Source organism: Pleurodeles waltl, chromosome 9, assembly GCF_031143425.1.
Source record: "Pleurodeles waltl isolate 20211129_DDA chromosome 9, aPleWal1.hap1.20221129, whole genome shotgun sequence".
Lineage (NCBI taxonomy): Eukaryota > Metazoa > Chordata > Amphibia > Caudata > Salamandridae > Pleurodeles > Pleurodeles waltl.
Window position 1 is genome coordinate 497387877 of NC_090448.1, and position 13147 is coordinate 497401023.

Genomic DNA, 13147 nt, shown 5'->3' on the forward strand with positions numbered 1-13147 from the left:
AAAGAAAAAGAAAAAACATTGTAACTCGATTATTATAAATTATTACAGTCAAGCTCTAATGTCACAATGCCTGCGCCAGAGCCAGCAGCTGAGGCGAAAGACTGGTCAGGTCACAGAGCATAATTGAAGAACAAGTTACTTACCTTCGGTAACGCATTATCTGGTCGAGATTCTATCTAGCTGCAGATTCCTTACCTTAGAACTTAGGCGAAAGACTGGTCAGGTCACAGAGCATAATTGAAGAACAAGTTACTTACCTTCGGTAACGCATTATCTGGTCGAGATTCTATCTAGCTGCAGATTCCTTACCTTAGAATTTCCTGGCGTCAGCTTAGAATCTGGAACTTTTGCTGAGCAATACCCTTCGCACGCCATCAGGTAGCATCGTTCGGATCTGCCTGGCATTGTCGGCATCGTTAGAGCCATCTGTGACGTCACGGTCATTTATAAAGACACCACCCAGTCGCTTGTACGTCTGTTCCTTTTCCACTAACTTCCACGCCAGAAGCGCAGAGCACGGAAAGAACAACTTGTCTGGTAAAAAACTAGGACCCTGAAAGGGACAATCCCTGACCCTATTAGACGTGTCCGCAGAGCAGGGAGGCATAAGTGGGTGTAAGGAATTTGCAGCCAGATAGTGTCTCTAACAGCTAATGCATTAGCGAAGGTAAGTAACTTGTTCATCTGATGGAGACTTCTAGCTGCAGATTCCTAACCTTAGAATAGATACCCAAGCCATAACCTCCTGGCGGTGGGCTGGGGACAGATCTCCTTAAACTAGAAAGTCCTGTGGGGCCAATTGGGCAAAGTGCCCGTCTCTACGGACCTGATTGTCCAGGCAGTAATGTCTAGTGAGCGCGTGCACTACGCCCACATCGCTGCCTGAAAGATATCCAGGACTGGAACACCTCGTGCTAGCGCAGTATAGCAGCCCTGCCCCTGGTGGAATGAGCTCTCAAGCCCTTAGAATGCTGCTTCTTGGCCAGTGTGTAGTAGATCTTAATGCAGAGAACATCCCAGTTCAAAATGGTTAATTTCTATACTGCCCGACCTTTCTTTGCTCCCACGTAACCCACAAAGAGTAGGTCATTCACCTCAAGCGCTTTTGTGCGGTAAAGGTAGAACAACAACGCTCTTTTTGGGTCCAGCCGGTGGAGTCATTCCTCTTATTTAGAGGGTTGTGGTGGAGCAAAGAAGGTTGGCAGAGTGATGTTTTGACCCAAGTGAAATGGGGTCACCACCTTGGGGAGGAAAGAGGCATAAGTTCTAAGTATCACCTTGTCCAGGAACACGTTGAGATACGGTGGCTTAGATGAGAGAGCCTGCATTTCACTTATCCTCCTGGCAGATGTTATTGCCACTAAGAAGGCTGTCTTGATGGTGAGCAGTCAGAGGGGTCAGTTATGCAGTGGCTCAAAAGGAGCACACATAAGAAATGTTAGAACCAGCTTCAAGTCCCACTATGGCATAACAAAGGGGGTAGGGGCAAACATGTATACAAGCCCTTTGAGAAATCTATGTACAATAAGTGATTTGAATAATGAAGGCTGATCAGGCAGCCGAAGGAACGCCAATAAGGTGGAAAGGTAGCCTTTAAGAGTGCCCAAGGCGAGCCCTGCTGGGCGAGGAAAAAGACAAACAGAAGAGTGAGAGTGAAGCAGAAAGAGGATCAATAGATATTTCTGTATAATAATTTACAAAATGATTCCAACGGTAGACGTATACCGTCTTAGTGGAGGGACGCCTTGCTGCTACAATAACTTTACAGACTTTGGGAGGAAGGTCGAAGGCTGTCAACTGTCACCTCTAAACCTCCACACATGAAGGCATAGTGTTTACAGGTTGGGGTGGAGACAGAAGCTCTTCTCGAAGGGGCAGCCTGATCGTAGGATCGATGCTCATTTTCAGAAGCTCGGGATAACAGACTCTTGATCTGCAAGGCATCGACGGCGGAGTTTGTCTGCCCTGGCGTTCCGAACACCTGCCAGGTGCTGAACCACCAGGGATATGCCCTGCTTTTCCAGCCATGTCTAGAGATGCAGGCCCCCTTGACAAAGGGTCCACGACCCCATACCGCCTTCCTTGTTGCAGTACCACATTGCAGTGGTATTGTTCGTGAACACCTGCACCATCTTCCCATTTACAACAGGAAGAAATGCTTTCAATGTCAGTCGGATCTCCCGGAGCTCCAACAAATTGAAATGGAATCCTGATCCCGCTGGGAGACAAGAGGCCTCTGATCTCCATCTCTCCCAGATGGCCTCACATCTCGGAAGTGATGCATCTGTCACTACTATAAACTCCGGTTGGGGAAGCGAGAGGAGTATTTCTCTGACCCAGTCGCAGTTCAATAACCACCACTGCAGATCTTTTGCAGTTCCCTCCAAGATCTGAACAGTGTTTGTGAGATTTCCCTGATGCTGTGCCCATTGGAACTTCATGTCCCATTGCAAAGCCCTCATATGCCATCTGGCATGTTTTAATAACAGGATGCAGGAGGCCCAACAGCCACAGTGTCTGTCTCAAAAAAATCAAGTATAGAGGCCGAAACATCAGAATCATAACCTTAATATCCTGGACTCGCTTCTCGGGAGGATAGGCCCGAAACGGCACTGTGTCCAGAACAGCTCCAATGAAAGGGGGTGTCTGAGAGGGAGTCAGGTGTGACTTCAGCATGTTTATAGTGAACCCCAGCAAATACAGGAGGTCTGAAGGTGGGTGATGACAGCCTGGGGCGAAGGAGCCTCAATAGTCAGTTGTCGAGGTAGGGGAAGATTGAAACCCCTAACCTGCGCAGATGAGCTGCTGCCACCTCCATCACTCTGGTGAACACGCGAGGGGCACTAGTGAGGCCGAAGGTGAGCACGGTAAACTGAAAGTGACTGTGGCCCACCTTGAACTGCAGATAACGCCTGTGTGCAGGCAGGATGGGAATATGGAAATACGCATCCTGCAAGTCCAACGCGACCATCCAATCTCATTGGTCTAGGGCAGACAAGACCTGAGCCAGAGTGAGCATTCTGAATTTCTCCTTTTTGAGGATGAGATTAACGTCCCACAAATCCAGAAAAGGACAAAGTCCCTTGTTGTTTATGGGTATCAGAAAGTAGCAGGAATAACAACTACTGCCTACTTCTGATATTGGGACCCTTTCTATGGCTCCCTTGGCCAAGAGAGCCGTAACTTCTTTGTGGAGCAAAACTAATTGATCCTCCATCAGCCATTCTTTTGACTGAGGCATAAGAGAGAGGTAAAAACTAGAATGGGAGGGAATAGCCCTTCTGTATGGTCTGCAAGACTCACTTGTCCAATGTTATGGCCCGCCAGTAAGGAAGATGACATTGAATCCTCCCTCCAACTGGACGTACATGGTCTTACAGAATCACACTAGGAGAGCTTGGACATTGTGGAGGTGGGGAGCTGGGTAGAGGACGACTTCTGATCGGACACTCTGGGACAGAAGGCACCACGAAAGGGGTCCCCCTGCAAGACATTGGCCAGGTGAGGGACGGTGAGTGTTGTGGCACCCCACCCCTTCAAAGCCTTGAAAGGGCAGACTGTTGGTGAGGGGTCGCCAAGAGGCCCAAGGTCTTGGTCGTAGCCTGGGAGTCCTTGAAGCACTCCAGCGCAGAGTCTGCCTTTTTACCTAAACGGGGGAACCCATAGAAGGGCCTATCCATGAGGTTTGCCTGGACAGCCCCTGAAGGCCAGATGTACAAAGCCATCGAAAGGTCATCGGTAATGAAATCGCCCTACTCAGTGACTCTGTTGTGTCCAATCCACACCTGATAGTAAACTTGGCTGCACCTCTTCCATTTTTGAATGCTTATGAGAGAGTAGCCTGCACGTCCTCCAGGTCCTGAGGCAGCACCTGTGCCACAGTATCCCGTAAAGTATGGGAAAAATGGCCCAATAGGCATGAGGTGCTTACCGACCTCAGTACTAGGCAGGAGGAAGAAAGCATCTTCTTCCCAAGCGGGTCCAGCAGCTTGGATTCCCTATCTGGCAGAGCAGAAGGGAAGGCGCCATGGGAAGTGGCGGCTTGGACCACTAAGCTCTCTGGGATGGGGTGTTGTGTGAGGAAGCTAGGATCACCCAGAGCTGGGCGGTGGTGGCGGCCAACTATCCTATTTACAGGAGCCCCTTAGCTGGGTTTTGATCATGTCCCCAGCAGGACATCCTTGAGGGCTTCATTAAAGTGTATCATCGGTTTCCGATGTAGAAAGCCATGGCTGAAGCACCTCAATCAGGTGGTTAGCCCTGACCGGCACCATAGGCAGATCTAGGTCCAAGACCTCAGCTGCCCTACGCAACACCATAGCATACGATGCTCCCTCCTCACTGTAGAAGGTGAGAGCGTGCCAGTATCTGGAGAGGTATCCAGTCCACTGGCCTCTCCTAACTCCTCAGACCAGTCCATTTTCTCCAGTTGGGACTCCAGAGGGTTCTAACACCCCTCTCATTCCTCACCAGTGTCTAGCTGATCATAGAAAGGCTCGGGAAATGATCTGACACCTGCTGGTGCCATCGGTGCCGGAATTGGCGTGGTGCGATGCCTTTCTGGCTCCCGATCATTGGGTACTAGAATGGGGCTCGCACCACTGGTGGGCGCCGGTGGTGCCGGGAGCTTCGCCATAGGAAACAACATCAGAGGAGGTTGACTGTGTGGACCCAGAGTTGTTCTGGATCCGATAATGGATCTGAGAGACACCATCGGTGCCGGAGCCACCGGCGAGGAACCTGATTGGGCCTATGCTGACCCCACGGGCCTGGAAGGCGTGCCGGCAGTCGGAACAGGACTACGAGTCGTGGTTTCGGTCTATGCACCAGAGACATACCTTGTGGGGATTTGTCAATGACATGAGGTGGTGACACAGCTTGAACCCCGTCTTTCTAGATGTCATCCTCGCACAGACAACAAAAAGTCTTCGACAAAAGGTCAAAAAAGGGCCTGTCAAAAAAGACAGAAGGTAGCTCGATTCCGGATCTGCACTTTAACCAGCGCTGAAGGTAAAGAACTGACGTATGCGTGCCTGGGTGGTGTCTTTATAGGCAACTGTGATGTCAAAGACGGCTCCAACGACACCGACAGCGGCACACGTATCCGAACGACGCCACCTGACAGCACGCGCAAGGGTATTGCTCAGCAAAACTTCAGGATTCCAAGCTGACACCAGGAAATTCTAAGCTCAGGAATCTGCGGCTAGAAGTCTCTATCAGATGCAGCTGTTTAAGGCAACGAAAACATAACTTTGCTTTTCTTTCTTGTACTCCATTTTAATAGCTTACAGTGACAAGCAGAGAGAATATGTAAATTTTTGCACTGTTTATAGAGAGAATAGCTAGAATCTTTCTGCCTGTTTCTACACATTCCGAGTTACTACAGCATTTTTTTTTAAACTGACCAGTTCTGAACAATTTCTAAAATCGGTTTGTCACAAATATCTAACAGATTTTTGATGTCTTTAAATTTGCACTAGAGGTTTTATTCTTCATGTTTGCAAAGATGCTTTATCTTTTATATGAAAGTGCTACGCACCAAGGCTTTAGGTGTTTTGTGGGAAGGGTGATAGCGTGACCATGTATTATATGAGAGAAATTACCACCTGGAGTACATGATAAGGATATTGCAAGTCACCTCGAAGTTCCATAACCTTTTAAAGGGACTCAGCTTTCCGCCTCATTCCTCTGTACGGTTATAGAACACCTCAGTGGCTTGCAATAGCCTCATAATGTACAGCAGGGGGTACTTTATGCCTTATATAATTTACAGTATTGACGTGGAGAGCCCCAGTAACATAGAGGCCTACGATGAGGAATGCCCAAGGACTACCCTATCAACTCAAAATGTCTACCGTCACTTCAACTGGACTTAAAGTGCTCAGTGCACAAAAAATGTTTTGTATTAACTCAAGGTTCCTGCCATCATCCTCATTCTAACCATATAGGGAGAGCTTAATTTGAGCCTGTGGTTGCTGGTGGGGGCCATGGCACTCATTTTTAGGAACCAACACTCTATTTTCCTCATCAGACATGAACCGAGAGCAAGGGCTAAAAGACACGCAAAGGGGAAGGAAAACTGCCAGAAAGGGAGAAAGCAGAACCCTGCAAGAGTAAGAAAAAGGGCAAGGGGATGCCTGAGGCATGAGATGGAAGACATTGTATCCTTGGCATTCGGCGCACTGACATTTAATACCACCAGTTGCGGTTGCAGAGCATTGGACATCAGCACTCACTCTTTTACAAATTCAGCACAGTGTAGGCTGGCTGGGTCTGGACCTCAAACCACTAAACGCATGAGAGCTTCTCTGAAGCAGTCAGAGAGGAGTGATACTATTTTTCACATTAAAAGGGAGTAATGCAGGGGTGGGTATGGGCTTTCTCCATGGTCTTAACTAAAAGTCTACTTTTTTAACGTGAAACAAAATCTAATATGCAGAAAGTCTGCATAAGTTGTGTTTCGACTCATTTTGAATCGTAGTTGGCAAATGTTTAGGGGTAACAGCTTGAAGTACTTGCATTTGGGCACCGCGCTATGGGAACAGAAAAAAGTTGAAGGTCAGAGGAAAGCACGCTTCGAGACCACACAAGTGATCTATTGTGAAAGTCAAAATCATATCCAAAAGGGAAAACGAAGCTTACACACCACACAGCGCCAGGAAACAGACCTATTATCATTTACTGAACCTTAAATTCATTTATTCAATTCACTAAACTTAATCAAACTTAGCAAAAGGCCGTTAGAGAATTCAACAAACAGGCAAAGAAGCGTTTACTCAGACAGGGGCAAACGAGGGCAAGGTTTTGGCGTCTGGAAACAGGGATTCAATGCCAAAAGAGGTGTGCCAACAACTGGACTGAATTGCACAGGGAAAAGGCACGCCAAGCGCAGATGAATGTATGCCAAGAAGCCCTGTTAACGAGCGTGTCTTTCTGTGAGTTATGAATTTAAGCCAGCTTCACTAAACTTGTTGACGGTACATGAAGTCTCTGTTTGTAATGGGAGAACTGAAACTTGCTTGTAATGGGAGAACAGAAACTACAAGTTCGAGCAGGCTTACTGCTTTTAGCTGAAATGTCATCTTGAAAGGCACCCTAGTTTTAAGATGCCAGCTGATACCTAATTATTCGGGAGGAGGAGGAGGTAGCAGGCAAACTTGTTACATTGTGTAAGTAAATGACAGAGCCAGACATTCGTTTTCTTTATGGCTAGAATAAAAGCCAAAACCAAAATATTTGAGATCAAAATTACAAAGGATTTGAAGGGAGGTGACAAAGGAGAACAAACATCGGCAAAGGCAACAGCTCTGGCCTTTATAATTACAGATACCCAGGGCCACTGGAAGTATGCGATAGGGGATGGCCGCATTATGAGGTAGGGTTCAGTAAATTATGCGGAACAAAAAGGCAAATTATGTGACCTAATGCAGCATATTTTGTTATATTATTACTTAATTTTTTTGTAATTTTTACACGTGTTAACACTTTCTAGCTATGGTTGCACTTCATGAGCTCCAGTTTAACACCCAAATGCAGTAATAAGCAACACAAAGGTGAACAGTCTGTCTTTGAAAAGTGCCTTCCACTGCAAGGCAACATGTGTCGCAGAGGTTTTAGCAACTTTTGAACCATCTGAGATAGAAACAATTTTTATGCAGCAGATAATGGATTATGTGGCAAATGCGGCAAATCTATAGCTATGTGAAAAATGCCACTGCAGCACTTTTGCATAATTCCAGTGGCCCTGCTGATAGCACACAGGTTACTACCTTCATTTACACTTTTTATGGTGGATACCCTATCTGACTGTACATTCCTCACCTTAGAATATCCCCCAGGCGTCAGACTAGATCCAGAGATTTTTTTCCAAGCAGTTCTCCTGCCTGGCGCTGTAATTGTGCTGCCCTGTGTTGGTTCCACACCAACATAAAAATGATAGAGGGGACCTACATGTAAGGGTTACCCCAACGCACCCCAAATTCCCAGGCCATTGTCAACCCAGCATCAGATCGAGGACTTCACAGAGAAAATGATGCAAATCTTCAGTGCACTTTCAGCTCGCTCTGGCATGCCTTTAGGCCCTACAGAACCGCAAGGGGCCCAAGTTAGGCTACCCCCGGTGGGACCCTACTGGCACTATCTGTCCCCTTACAACCTGTTACCAGGTTTGTACCCACCCCAGTAAAGACTTCTACTCAATTCAAGTTCCCAAGCAGTTCATGTTACCCCGATTCCGCTACCGATATCATTGGTGCCTGTGGAAGATCAGGTGCTAGAACCCATATCAGATCCCAAACTGATGTCAACTTGGGCACAATTGATGTCGCGCTATGAACTTACAAAAGTTCAATTGGCTGCCATGCAGCGTGACTTCAACCCTGTGCTTCTACTGTGTCAAACGTATCAGCAGAGGCGTCCTTGTTTTTTTGGTTGTGACACAGTGCCAGAGCAGGGTGCACCTACTGATGATGAAGGTAATAGCAAGAGGGTGGCTTGCTCCTCCTTCATACTGATGATGACTTATACCTTGATTTACAGAATACCAGTGGGCTTGAGACCTCTTCTGAGACACAGCCTAACATTATGGGCCACCAGAAGGAGAGAGTGCCTCATTGGCAATGGTGGTGGTACTAGAATTATAGGTGCCCTCCTTTGATAAGAAAGCAAATGTTTGACAGACATTATGCAGCCTGGGAAAGCAACATCTGAGCTCCTAATTCTCTTTAATGATGCAAGCACAGATATTGTGATGGTTTCCTGGATGAAACCATATTCTTGCCCGTCTATAAACAGGCAGGTGATCAAATGTCATATACCTGGATTTTCTCAACAAGCACCTTGTTCTGCAACCCTTGACAAGTAAGGTCAATCCAAACTCATTACCATCCACTCCTCCGGATACAGAATCCAAAATGATAGACAAATTTGACAAATATATGTTTTCCACCATACAGAGGCTGGGCAGCATGCGTGGCATGGTGGCTGGAGGGGAACGGATGTGGTTGGGTGTCCCTTCCATAGCCACAAAGGGACAAAAAGCAGATTGAGGGTTGTGAGGGGCAGCTGCAAGGCCCAAGGACCTGGCCGTAGCCCGGGACTACTTAAAGTGCTCAAACACCAAGTGTGCTATGTCTCCGAAGAGACGGGTGCCATCAAAGGACAAGTCCATACGGGTGGATTAGACATCCCATGAAAAGCCAGATGTCCTCAACCAAGCGTTCTGTCAGCAACAGCTTGGGAGAGAATGGACAATGCTTTCTCATCCTCCGTCCCATGCTCGCTGCACCACTGGGTTCATACTAGCCTGGCTGATGAAGAGTGATACCCTGAAACCAGTCCCAGGATGCTTGTTTCCGGTCCAGGAAGGTCCTGGCTTGGCAGTTCAGGCTGGACTGTTCCCATGGGGAACAGGGTCAAGACTGGTTTGAATACGGCTGGGTCAAAACTGGGGTGACGTGGCGGGCAAAAAAACAGTATATTAAACCCAGATCTTTGTGACTGGGGTTGAATGTTTGCATTGTTCATCATTCCGTACATCATCTGTTCGTTTTGATTTTGTCACCCTAAGTGGGAAGGGTATGCCCAGGCGTGGGTTCCATGTTCACTGTGCCACTGGATTCAAACTAGCCTGGCTGATGAAGGGAGATACCTAGAAACTGGTCCAAGGATGCTTGTTTCCTGTCCAGGGAGGCCCTGGCTTGGCAGTTCGGCCTGGACTGTTCCCATGGGGAACATGGTCAAGACTGATTTGCATATGGCTGAGTCCAAAAAAGGGAGGAGTAGTGGGCAAAAAAAATGGATTAAACCCAGATCTTTGTGACTGGGGGTGAATGTATGCATTGTTCAGCATTCCATCCATCATCGTATTTTTTTGCTTCTGCCGCCTTAAGTGGGAAGGGAATACCCAGACGTGGGACCCATGCTCACTGTGCCACCGGATTCAAGCTAGCCTGGCTTATGAAGGGTCAGACCCTGAAACCGGGCCCAGGATGCTTGTTTCCGGTCCAAGCAGGTCCTGGCTTGACAGTCTAGGCTGGAATGTTCCCATGGGGAACAGGGTCAAGACTGATTTGCACATGGCTGGGTCCAAACTGGGCTGGAGTGGTGGGCAAAAAAAGATGGATTAAACCCAGATCTTTGTGACTGGGGGTGAATGTTTGCATTGTTCAGCATTCTGTCCGTCATCTACTACTTTTGCTTTTCTCTGAGACCTGTGGCAGCACCTGCACAATCGTGTCCCATAAGGTATCAATGTAATGGCCCAAGAGGCATTCGGTGTTCACAGACCGCAATGCCAGGCTGGAGAAAGAAAACAACTTCTTCTCAAGTTGATCCAGCCTGTTGGATTCTCTATCCGGGGAAGAGAAAGGGAATGGACACAGGGACGTGGAGGCTTGGATAACCAAGCTCTCATGGGTCGGGTGTTGCATAAGGAACACTGGGCCATTTGGAGCTGGTCTATGGCGGCGGGCAATAGTCCTGTTAACAGGAGCTCCTGAGCTAGTTTGGACTAGGTCCTCAGCAGGACATCAGTGAGGACTTCATTAAAGGGCAAAAGGGGTATCTAAAGTGGAAGCCTCAGGCTGAAGCACCTCTGTCAGGAGGTTAGTCCTGCCTACCTTCCCAGAGAGCTGGAAACACACCGAAGTCAACGCCCTGCTCAAAAAACCAAAGTCAGACCCCGAAGACCTCAAGAACTACCGTCCCATCTCCCTCCTCCCCTTCCAAGCGAAGGTCATCGAGAAGATAGTCAGCAGCCAATTATCCTGCTTCCTGGAGGACAACAGCACGCTAGACATCTCCCAATCCGGCTTCTGCAAGAACCACAGCACCGAGACCGCTCTCATCGCAGCAACCAACAACATCAGGATCATGCTCGACAAAGGAGAAACCGAAGCCTTCATCCTCCTTGACCTCTCTGCAGCCTTTGATGCCATCTGTCACCACACCCTACGCACACGCCTCCACGACGCCGGGATCCGCCACAAGGCCCTGGACTGGATCACATCCTTCCTCTCCGGTAGAACTCAGAGAGTCCACCTCCCTCCGTTCCTGTCGAAAGCCACCAAGACCATCTGCGGAGTCCCCCAAGGATCCTCTCTCAGCCCAACACTTTTTAACGTCTACATGGCGCCACTCACCAACATCGTCCGATCTCACGGCCTCAACATTGTCTCCTATGTGGACGACACCCAACTGATCCTCTCAGTCACGAAGGACCCCGCCACCGATAAGATCAATATCCACAACGGACTACATGCCATCGCTAACTGGATGGAGATAAGCCGCCTCAAACTGAACTCGGATAAGACTGAGATCCTCATCCTCGGCTCCAACCGCTCAGCATGGGACGACTCCTGGTGGCCAGCCACCCTAAGAACCGCACCAACTCCCACCACCCACGCACGCAACCTCAGTTTCATACTAGACTCATCGCTCAGCATGACTCAGCAAGTCAACGCCGTCACATCCTCATGTTTCAACACTCTCTGCTTGCTTCACAAGACCTTAAGATGGATCCCCATCGAAACCAGAAGAACTGTCACCCACGCCCTCGTCAGCAGCAGACTGGACTACGGCAACGCACTCTACGCAGGAACAACGGCCAAGCTCCAGAGGAAACTTCAATGTATTCAGAACGCCTCCGCACGCCTCATCCTCAACATCCCACACCACGAACACATCTCAGCCCACCTCAGAGACCTACACTGGCTCCCCGTCAGCAAGAGGATCACCTTCAAACTCATCACCCACGCTTACCAGGCTCTCCATGATGCAGGCCCTGCGTACCTCATCGAGCGTCTCAGCTTCCACGTACCCACCTGCCAGCTCCGCCAACTTCGCCCTCGCCACCGTCCCCCGCAGCCATCATACCACAACCAGCAGCAGATCCTTCTCCCACCTCGTCGCCAAAACCTGGAACTCCCTCCCCATCAACCTACATCTGACCCAGGACCTCCTGACCTTCAGGAAACGACTCAAGACCTGGCTATTCGAGCAGTAGCAACCCCCCACCCCTCCCCCAGCACCTTGAGACCCTAACAGGTGAATAGCACGCTTAACAAATGATTGATTGATTGATTGATTGAAGGCAGCTGGAGGTCCAGAACCTTGGCCGCTCTTTGCATCACCATGGAGTAGAACGCCCCCTCCTCCGTAGCCATGGTAGGGGGAGAAAGCATGCCAGCGTCAAGTGAAGTGTCCAGACCACTAGTCTCAACCAGGTCCGTCTACCAGTCCAAGGGAACTTCAAGCTGGTATTTCAAAGGGTCCAGCAACCCCTCACAATCCTCACCGTACCCCCAACACAAGAGAATAAGGGTCAGGATCTAACCTGAGGAGCAAGGTCCCAGTCAAACTCAGAATCAGCATCGCTGGTCCGGCTCCATGTGGGAAAGGGGATGGTGTTGATGCCGACTGTGGGCATGGGCGGCGTCAGGAGCGTTAACGTCAAAACAGTCACTGGGGAAGGTCGAGTTGGTACGACCGACGCCGGTTCGAATCCAGGAATGGATCCTTTGGTGCTCCCCCCAGGGGGCCTCTGCTGACTTCATGGGACTAGAAGGCACTCCAGTAGAGTCAAACTGCTCAAATATGAGGCGCATTGTCTCACAGAACTTGCATAGGTGGGCCTGGGTTGTTCCGGGAAACTCTGGGAGGTGTGGAGGCGGCTTGGACGCAGGCTCTGAGGATGGAGGGCTGGAACGATGACACTCCTTATCCTGCGTTGCATAGGCCGTCGGACGGGGTGTAGTCGAAGAACCCTTGTTCTCTCTTTTTTTTTTTTTAAACTTATTTTTGTACCTCAACTTACCCGACCATCCAGAGAATTTGGAGTGAGACGATGAAGAATGGGGGCTCCACGACTGTTCTCTGGACATTAGGAGGTCGAGAGCAACGCAGAGCTGAGCACCGGGCTGCAATGAGCTTTAGGGACTGCTCCCTCAAAGCTTTCATATTCATGGCCCAGCACTCTGAGAAAGACTTCAGGTCACGGTTGCGCTGCAAACACCACAAGTACGAGAGGTGCGGATCTGTCATGGATATTGCCCCGTGACAGGATCTGCAGGGCTTGAACCTGGTCTTGATTGATGACATCCTTGACACACCAGGAGTATAAACACTCAAAAAATCCTCGACAAAACAT

The 13147-nt window shown here is 49.0% G+C and overlaps 1 protein-coding gene across 3 annotated transcripts in view; it reads right to left on the reverse strand.

The window, feature by feature from the left end:
- Positions 1-13147, reverse strand: part of PPP1R36 (protein phosphatase 1 regulatory subunit 36) — a 284578-nt gene that overhangs the window by 88166 nt on the left and 183265 nt on the right. The gene's annotated exons all lie outside the window — the stretch shown is intronic.